Source organism: Primulina eburnea, chromosome 4, assembly GCF_022965805.1.
Source record: "Primulina eburnea isolate SZY01 chromosome 4, ASM2296580v1, whole genome shotgun sequence".
In the NCBI taxonomy this organism is placed as follows: Eukaryota; Viridiplantae; Streptophyta; class Magnoliopsida; order Lamiales; family Gesneriaceae; genus Primulina; species Primulina eburnea.
The window spans coordinates 8,926,117-8,935,463 of record NC_133104.1 but is presented as its reverse complement, the minus strand read 5'-3'; positions in this window follow the sequence as shown (position 1 = coordinate 8,935,463).

The window sequence follows — 9,347 nt, the reverse complement described above, 5'->3', positions numbered from 1 at the left end:
TGAATAAGCTTGTCGTGTTCTCCATACTGATTGATTCCTGACTGATGCTTTGAACTGGTCTGGTGAAATCAGTTAGCTCGTCAGCTAAAGTGGTTACACTGGTTAAGTTGAACTGGTCAGTTAGATTTTCCATCAGTTAAGCACTTCATCGGCTGGACGGGCTTCTAAAGGTCTTCTGCTGAATTACCTAACAACTGATCAATCGGTCGAACTGTTCTTCGATACATCAGTTTGACTGATTCAGCTTGGGCAATCAGTTGGCATTCTCCAAAGCTTCAGTTAGGCGAGATAACTGATCAGTTATGCTTCTGATCAATTATATTATCTTGCGCACTACGATAAACTATTAGTAACAAAATAACAAGTTTTGTTAACATCAAAATCAAGATTGTGAAAATTAAATGTTCCAACAAATATATATACACATATACAAACCACATTTAAAGAGCATCTTCAAAATTTTAGCGTACGATTCTACTGAAAAATCAATCACTTAAATATTCAAGAGATGCTTACTAGAAGTATTAAGTGAAGTATTCAGTGCTAATTAAATTACCGAGTTGGGGATATAAATTTGCTTGAAGGGATTAATTGTCTTGCCGTTTGTACTACATATATTTATTTATTTATTCTGGAAACAAAAAAGGAGATTAGAAAGATTTAATGTTTTTATTTACTGATTTTCATCCGAAAAAAGACATGAGTCATTATATCAATATTTTTTATACATACTTGAATGCTTAAAAATCATATATTAATATCATATATGAAATATTTGATATTCAAATATCAAATTTAGTATCACATTTTCAATGTTTTGCATCTATTTTCATCCGAGAAAAGACGAGTCATTAATACCAAGATTTGTTATACGTGTTTGGATACTCAAAAATCATATATTAATATCAGATCTGAAACATGTAGTACACAACATCATATATTAATACTATATTTTCAATTTTTTGTTTCAATTTTCATCCTGATAAATGTGGGTCTAAGGAGTGCAAAAATATTTTTTGATGGATCAAAGAACGCAAACATGTATTTTTTTATAGACCGACAACAGATGAAAACATGATATTGGGGATAAGGTGGGTTTAATATGGTCTAAAGTAAAAAAAACAATAACTCCATATCAGAAAAAACCAAAAATCAAACTCAACAATAATTTGATGTTCTTATTTTTGTTTTATAACATAAAACAAATATTATTATGGTTTTGTTATGATTTTATATAACTTAAAACTGAACCGACCATTTAAACCGTATTTTAAGGGAAAAAATCTTGTTAATTATATTTAGACTATTAATAACTAAATATAATTTTAATAATTCAAATAACATTGTTGTAATAGCCGAGCCCGGTGTACGGTATGGTTTAAGATTTTGTATGATTATTGGCTATTTGGGTAAGTTTAAGTATAGTTTGGATGTTAAGAGTTTCGAGTTATGATTTATAGTATTATTGGTTATTGTTGTCTTGAGGTATTAGATGTTGTTGGTTGTTCGTTTCAGTGTTTCGGTTCGATTTTCAGTTGCCTTGGTTTGTTCTTGGCCGAAGTGGTACCGCACCCGCACCCTTGCAAGGACCGCACCCGCGGTCATTTATGTTGGATTTTGATGGTTTTACCGTGAGGACACCGCACCCGCGGCAGTGTAAGCACCGCACCCGCGGTGAGACCGCACCCGCGGTAATTGTAGCACCGCACCCGCGGTGATCGTGCATGGGAATTTTGTTGGAATGCCGTGAGCTTAGCGCACCCGCGGTGCTTGTGTGACCGCACCCGCGGTGTAAGTATGGGCGAGATATTTAGTTGCTTTTTGGGAGTTGTTGGCCATACCTTACCTTATCCTCTTCTCCATTTCGAGATTTCCTCTCAATTCCAAGGGTTTTCCTCCATTTCTTTTGCTTCCTACCTTTGATTCTTGGATTGGTTTGGATTTCCGACTTGAGATCGACGTTCTCCGTGGTATAAGGAAGCTTAGGTAAGTTTTTGGTGCGATTCTATTAAGGTTATGAGTTAAGAGTTGACTTAGGTTTGATGTTTTGTTGGTTTAATGGATTATTTGACTTGTATTTTTGGATATAGAGTTGATTTCGGTGTTGTTTATGGATTATTGTTGTAGGTGGTGTACCAAGAGCTAAGTTTGAGGTGTTCTATTGGTTTGTAAGTGGAATTTCATCCCTTTGCTCACATGATGATATATGTATTGTGTTTTAAAGGTTTCAAAGTGTTATTCCCTTTCATTGATCCATTGTTATGTATTGATTTCATTGATTATCTATTGGAGGCATTGTATGTCTCACTATTGTTAAAAGGGAATACAAGAGAAAATAAGATTGTGAAACGACGGCTTTAAATGCTATTCAGAGTTCAAATGTTTCTATTGGATTGATAAATATATAGCCAGAGAATTGCATGCAATTAGATGATCATCGACCATAGGCTTTTATCCCTCAGAGTTATCGGTTTATATCGATAGGGATATTAGCACCAGAGCAGAGATACTATTGATATCAATCCAACCAGAGAAAAGAGAATACCATCTTATTGCTATCTTATTGATATGCTATTGCTACAGTTATTGCTACAGTATTCATGTTTCAGAGTTGATGGTATTTATGATTTCAAAGTCATGTTTTACAGAGTATACTATGTATCATTGCTATGTAGAGTTCCACTTGCTGAGTTTTTATACTCATTTCAGTTATTTCATGTGATGCAGATAAGAGTGACCGACCAGGACAGTGATCGTGGATGGGGGTCATATGCATACACCGTTGGAAGGAAGATTATTTTGCAAATATTTTGGGACATGATCATAAGAATGATTGTTTTGTATTTTGTATATCATTTGAATGATCATGTATTTATTTTGTAAACATTTTTATGAAATGTATTTTGAAACTCCTTCCATATTTGAAATAAAATTTTAAATTCCGCTGTATTTTTAATCGTTACAGGTCAGGGTGTCACATTTAGTGGTATCAGAGCGGTGTTCTTCGGACCAATGCATATGACTTCGTCTACTTGCAACTATCCGGGTATGTTTTCTTGCATCTATCCGTTGTTATATATTGATATGTCTTTTGTGAGCACATTGTAGAGTAGAGGATGCCACCTAAGAGGAAAGCAGTAGAGGTATGATCGCCAGTGCAGGTACTTCGCTGGTCCTTCCTTTTAGTTCTTGTCTTGAGGCTGAGAGATTGCTGTGTAGAGGTTGTGATGGGTTTTTGGATTTTATTGTTGATGTGGATAGTATGGTTAAGTTGAATATTGATGTTATGGACGTGGTGAGGGAATTTGTTGGTGTATTTGAGATTGATGTGCCGGGTTTGCCTCCGGACAGAGATGGGGAGTTTGTGATTGCTTTGATGGTTCCGAGGACCATTGCTCGTTTATCAGCGTTGGTTATTAGGGCTACATTGACGGACAGGATCCGTAGAGAGCAGACTGACAAGGTTCAGTTGTTAGAGATGAGAACTAGAGCAGAGGAGAGAGGTACCTTAGAGTTTAGAGTGTATGGTGATGGTTAGGTGACCTTAGAGGTTGTATTTGTGTTCCTTCAGAGTTTTGGAATAGTTTGCACAGAGCTATGGGTTCGCGGTTAGCGTTTAGTACAGCTTATCACCCTCAGAGTGACGGTCCGTCAGAGTATTGAGGAACAAAGAGATCGGCATTGTTAAAGTCCTTTGGAGGAATCATTTGATAGAAGAGGCTACGTGGGAACCAGAGGTTGAGATGAGAGAGAGGTATCCTGAGTTGTTCGTGTAGTGACGTCAATTTCGGGGACTAAATTCCTCTAAGGAGGGGAGATTGTAATAGCCGAGCCCGGTGTACGGTATGGTTTAAGATTTTGTATGATTATTGGCTATTTGGGTAAGTTTAAGTATAGTTTGGATGTTAAGAGTTTCGAGTTATGATTTATAGTATTATTGGTTATTGTTGTCTTGAGGTATTAGATGTTGTTGGTTGTTCGTTTCAGTGTTTCGGTTCGATTTTCAGTTGCCTTGGTTTGTTCTTGGCCGAAGTGGTACCGCACCCGCACCCTTGCAAGGACCGCACCCGCGGTCATTTATGTTGGATTTTGATGGTTTTACCGTGAGGACACCGCACCCGCGGCAGTGTAAGCACCGCACCCGCGGTGAGACCGCACCCGCGGTAATTGTAGCACCGCACCCGCGGTGATCGTGCATGGGAATTTTGTTGGAATGCCGTGAGCTTAGCGCACCCGCGGTGCTTGTGTGACCGCACCCGCGGTGTAAGTATGGGCGAGATATTTAGTTGCTTTTTGGGAGTTGTTGGTCATACCTTACCTTATCCTCTTCTCCATTTCGAGATTTCCTCTCAATTCCAAGGGTTTTCCTCCATTTCTTTTGCTTCCTACCTTTGATTCTTGGATTGGTTTGGATTTCCGACTTGAGATCGACGTTCTCCGTGGTATAAGGAAGCTTAGGTAAGTTTTTGGTGCGATTCTATTAAGGCTATGAGTTAAGAATTGACTTAGGTTTGATGTTTTGTTGGTTTAATGGATTATTTGACTTGTATTTTTGGATATAGAGTTGATTTTGGTGTTGTTTATGGATTATTGTTGTAGGTGGTGTACCAAGAGCTAAGTTTGAGGTGTTCTATTGGTTTGTAAGTGGAATTTCATCCCTTTGCTCACATGATGATATATGTATTGTGTTTTAAAGATTTCAAAGTGTTATTCCCTTCCATTGATCCATTGTTATGTATTGATTTCATTGGTTATCTATTGGAGGCATTGTATGTCTCACTATTGTTAAAAGGGAATACAAGAGAAAATAAGATTGTGAAACGACGGCTTTAAATGCTATTCAGAGTTCAAATGTTTCTATTGGATTGATAAATATATAGCCAGAGAATTGCATGCAATTAGATGATCATCGACCATAGGCTTTTATCCCTCAGAGTTATCGGTTTATATCGATAGGGATATTAGCACCAGAGCAGAGATACTATTGATATCAATTCAACCAGAGAAAAGAGAATACCATCTTATTGCTATCTTATTGATATGCTATTGCTACAGTTATTGCTACAGTATTCATGTTTCAGAGTTGATGGTATTTATGATTTCAAATTCATGTTTTACAGAGTATACTATGTATCATTGCTATGTAGAGTTCCACTTGCTGAGTTTTTATACTCATTTCAGTTATTTCATGTGATGCAGATAAGAGTGACCGACCAGGACAGTGATCGTGGATGGGGGTCATATGCATACACCGTTGGAAGGAAGATTATTTTGCAAATATTTTGGGACATGATCATAAGAATGATTGTTTTGTATTTTGTATATCATTTGAATGATCATGTATTTATTTTGTAAACATTTTTATGAAATGTATTTTGAAACTCCTTCCATATTTGAAATAAAATTTTAAATTCCGCTGTATTTTTAATCGTTACGGGTGAGGGTGTCACATTTAGATTTTATTGTAACGACCCATTACAAGCCCAGTGGACCGTACTCCACTGCCCCGATCTATCAAGTGACTTGGCCCATAAGCCCGGTAGGCCGTACCCTACCCTGTGGTGCCACATTGATAGTACAGGCTACTCATAGAACTCTTCAGCCCATGAACTGAAGTTTGTGCCTCCCCAGGATCGAACCCAAGATCACATGGATATATAGATATTTGGCACAATCCTGGTACCATTATCTAAACTTTTGAGATATGATAGTGATTATTAGCCAAAAAAATTAATCACATGCGTTGTATTTAAGAAAGTTTTTTAAAATTAGAGAAAAATAGTTTTTATTTTTTATTTTTATAATTATATTATTTTTTCCAATTTAAATATCTATTCATTTTCATTAATTTTTAATAATATCATCCCGTGCATCGCAATAATGTTAAATACTAGTATGTATAAAAAAAGAGTTTTGCTAAAAATAGTAAGTTCCCGCCAAAATGACAATTCTAAAAAAACAAAGATATAAATTTAATGAATCTCGAAATAGGTGTACTGCAATAAATAATAACTTCAATGATTGTTTGCATTGATTATATCAATATTTTTATTAATTCAAATTTGAATTTAATTATTTTTATATCAATTTAAATGTAATTTGTAAATTATATGTTTTTTATTTTATTTATTTAAATCTATATCTATATATATATATATATATATATATATATATATATCTGTATATATATATAAGCAGAGTTTTGCTAAAAATAGTAAGTTCTCGGCAAAATAAAAATTCTAAAAAAAGAAAGATATAAATTTAACGAATCTCGAAATAGGTGTACTGCAATTAATGATAACTTCAATTATTGATTATATCAATTCTTTTATTAATTCAGATTTGAATTTTATTATTTTTATATCAATTTAAATGTAAATTGTAAATTATATTTTTTTTATTTTCTTTATTTAAATCTATATATATATATATATATATATATATATATATATATATATATATATATATATATATATATATAAGCAGAGTTGGCTGCTATATTTAGTAAGTTCACGCCAAATTTTTTACTAAATATGGATATAAAAAAAATTATTTCCTAATATCTATATATATATATATATATATAAAAGCAGAGTTTTTGCTAAAAATAGTAATTTCCCGCCAAAATGTCATTTCTAAAAAACAAAAATATTGACATATGTGTACTGAAATAAGTTATCACTTCAATTATTGTTTGTATTGATTTTATCAATTCACTTAATTCAATTTTGAATTTAATTAATTTTTATATTAATTCAAATGTAATTTATGTATTATATGTTTTTTATTTTTTTACTCAAATTAAAACTAAACTCTATTAAAAACGTAAACTATATTAAAATTTTTGCATTAATTATATCAATCAGTTTAATTAAAAACTGTATAAATAAATTTAAAATACATATTATTTCGAAATCTATATATATATATATATATATATATATATATATATATATATATATAAAAGCAGAGTTTTTGTCAAAAATAATAATTTCCCGCCAGAATGTCATTTCCAAAAAAAGAAATATATATTATGCATAATGAAATATATGTACTGCAATAAATGACCATTTCAATTATTGTTTGCATCGATTATATCAATTCATTTAATTTATTTTTGAATTTAATTAATTTTTATATAAATTCAAATGTAATTTATGTATTATATGTTTTTTATTTTTTATTTAAATTGAAACTAATCTCTATTGAAAACATAAACTACATTAAATTTTTAAAATTTTTGCATTGATTATATCAATCAATTTAATTAAAATTGTATAAATAAATTTAAAATACAAAGTATTGCAATGTTCAGTATCACTCACGAGGCAAATCATTCAAAAATACGTTTTACTATTTTAAGTAATTTTCTTTCCAAATTACTTACTAAAAAAGAAATACAATATTTAATTAGTTAATTTAATTTTTTTTAAATAAAATTGGTTGAGTATTAAAAGTTATCATTACAACAAGGTTTTCCAATGGACATTAAAATACCATTTAATAATCATAATTTTTTTTTTATCTTAAATGCATATTATTTCGAGATTACCTTAATCTGAAAGAATTAATGTATTGTTGTTTTCTTCCAAAACCATATGTATATTGTATATCTTGAATTGTCTTCTTAAACATTCAAATAAGATAGCCCGAGAAAATTAAAGAGATAGATTCAAAAGAATTTCAAATGGACATTAAATTACCCTCAATAAATATGTATATTACCCTCAATAATCAGAAATGTTGACACCCAATGCATGTAATTCGAGATTTCCATAATTTCAAAGAGTTGATATATGATATAATTCTGCCAAAAGCATCCAATGTATAATTTTTTCCCTTGGGATTTCTTATTTGAATTTTAAATTATAAATAATGCAATATTGCATATTATATTAAAAACCAATTTTATTATATTTATCTTATTAAATTTATCTACTACAAAATTGAATTCTGAAATGACTCATCTTTTCAGCATTATATCTGAGTTGAATCTTTCCAAGATGTAATTTCCGTTTAAATATAGATTTGGTTGTTGTTATGAACTACCTACATATGGAAACAATGAGACATTAAGTTTGAAAATGACTTTCATGATCGAGAAGTAAAAATATTATTCTTCTATTTGTACAAACTTTTAATTATTACGTATTTACTAATGTGATAATTTTCTTCTATATTACAAAATTCACATATACATGATAGTACAAAATATCCGGTAATGGAAATGATTAAACCAATTCTAAAGATAGTACACATTTTATTAGGAGACACATTATAAAATTTATTGGCATTGTTTTGGAATACACATAGTAAATGTTAATAAAATAAATTTTCTGGTTTATACATAATTTATTTATAATCGCATATTTCATTTTATTTAAAAATAATAGGCTGTTGTGTATATTATGAAGATATTTTGTAGATAAAATCACAACTCATTTGGATAAAGATATTGATGAAACAATTATTGGTATAATTCAAATGTGTCAAACACGTGCCATATCACAAAATTGTTTGTGAATGTTGATTTAGACGAAATTGCTGAATCTTTAAAAAATTATTTCTCATTAATTTTATTGAATGTGATTTAAAAATATTTTCTATCACATGTTAAAAAATAATAATATATATAACTTTTCAAAAATTAAAGAATTAAATATGTATTAAGGTTGGTGGAGTACATCAATACATTAAACACGATAAAAATCACGTTATTGCCTTAGGCTAAGACAATCTAAAATTTTGATATATGATAGTGATTATTAGCCAAAAAAATTAATCGACATGCATTGTATTTAAGAAAGTTTTTTAAAATTAGCAAAAAAAATAGTTTTTATTTTATTTTTATAATTATATTATTTTTCAATTTAAATATATATTCATTTTTCACTAATTTTTAATAATATCATCCCGTGCATCGCACGGGTTAAATACTAGTATTGAATAATATTACAGTTTTCAATTGAAAATAACAATAAAATGGGTTGTTTTTTCAAAGTTTCTTTTCGAAGTTCCATGCTTATTGGATAACACTATTTGCAATATTTGATATTGATTATAGTATGAAAATTAATACAATTGTCGTCATACATATCAAATTCTTTTTTAAATTTCAGTTTTAAAATTAAATTTCTCAAAAAAATAAATTTCACTTTTAGTTTCAAATTTAAATCTAAATATCTTGAAAAAATAAATAGCATTAAAACATTTGACTTCGGTTCCATCACATGATTTAATATATTGGTTCCATCACACGAATCATACCAACGAGGTTGTGCCGAATATAATTTGAATTCAAATATATATGTAGGACCGAGTGCTTACCGCTTTACCAAAAGCTATAG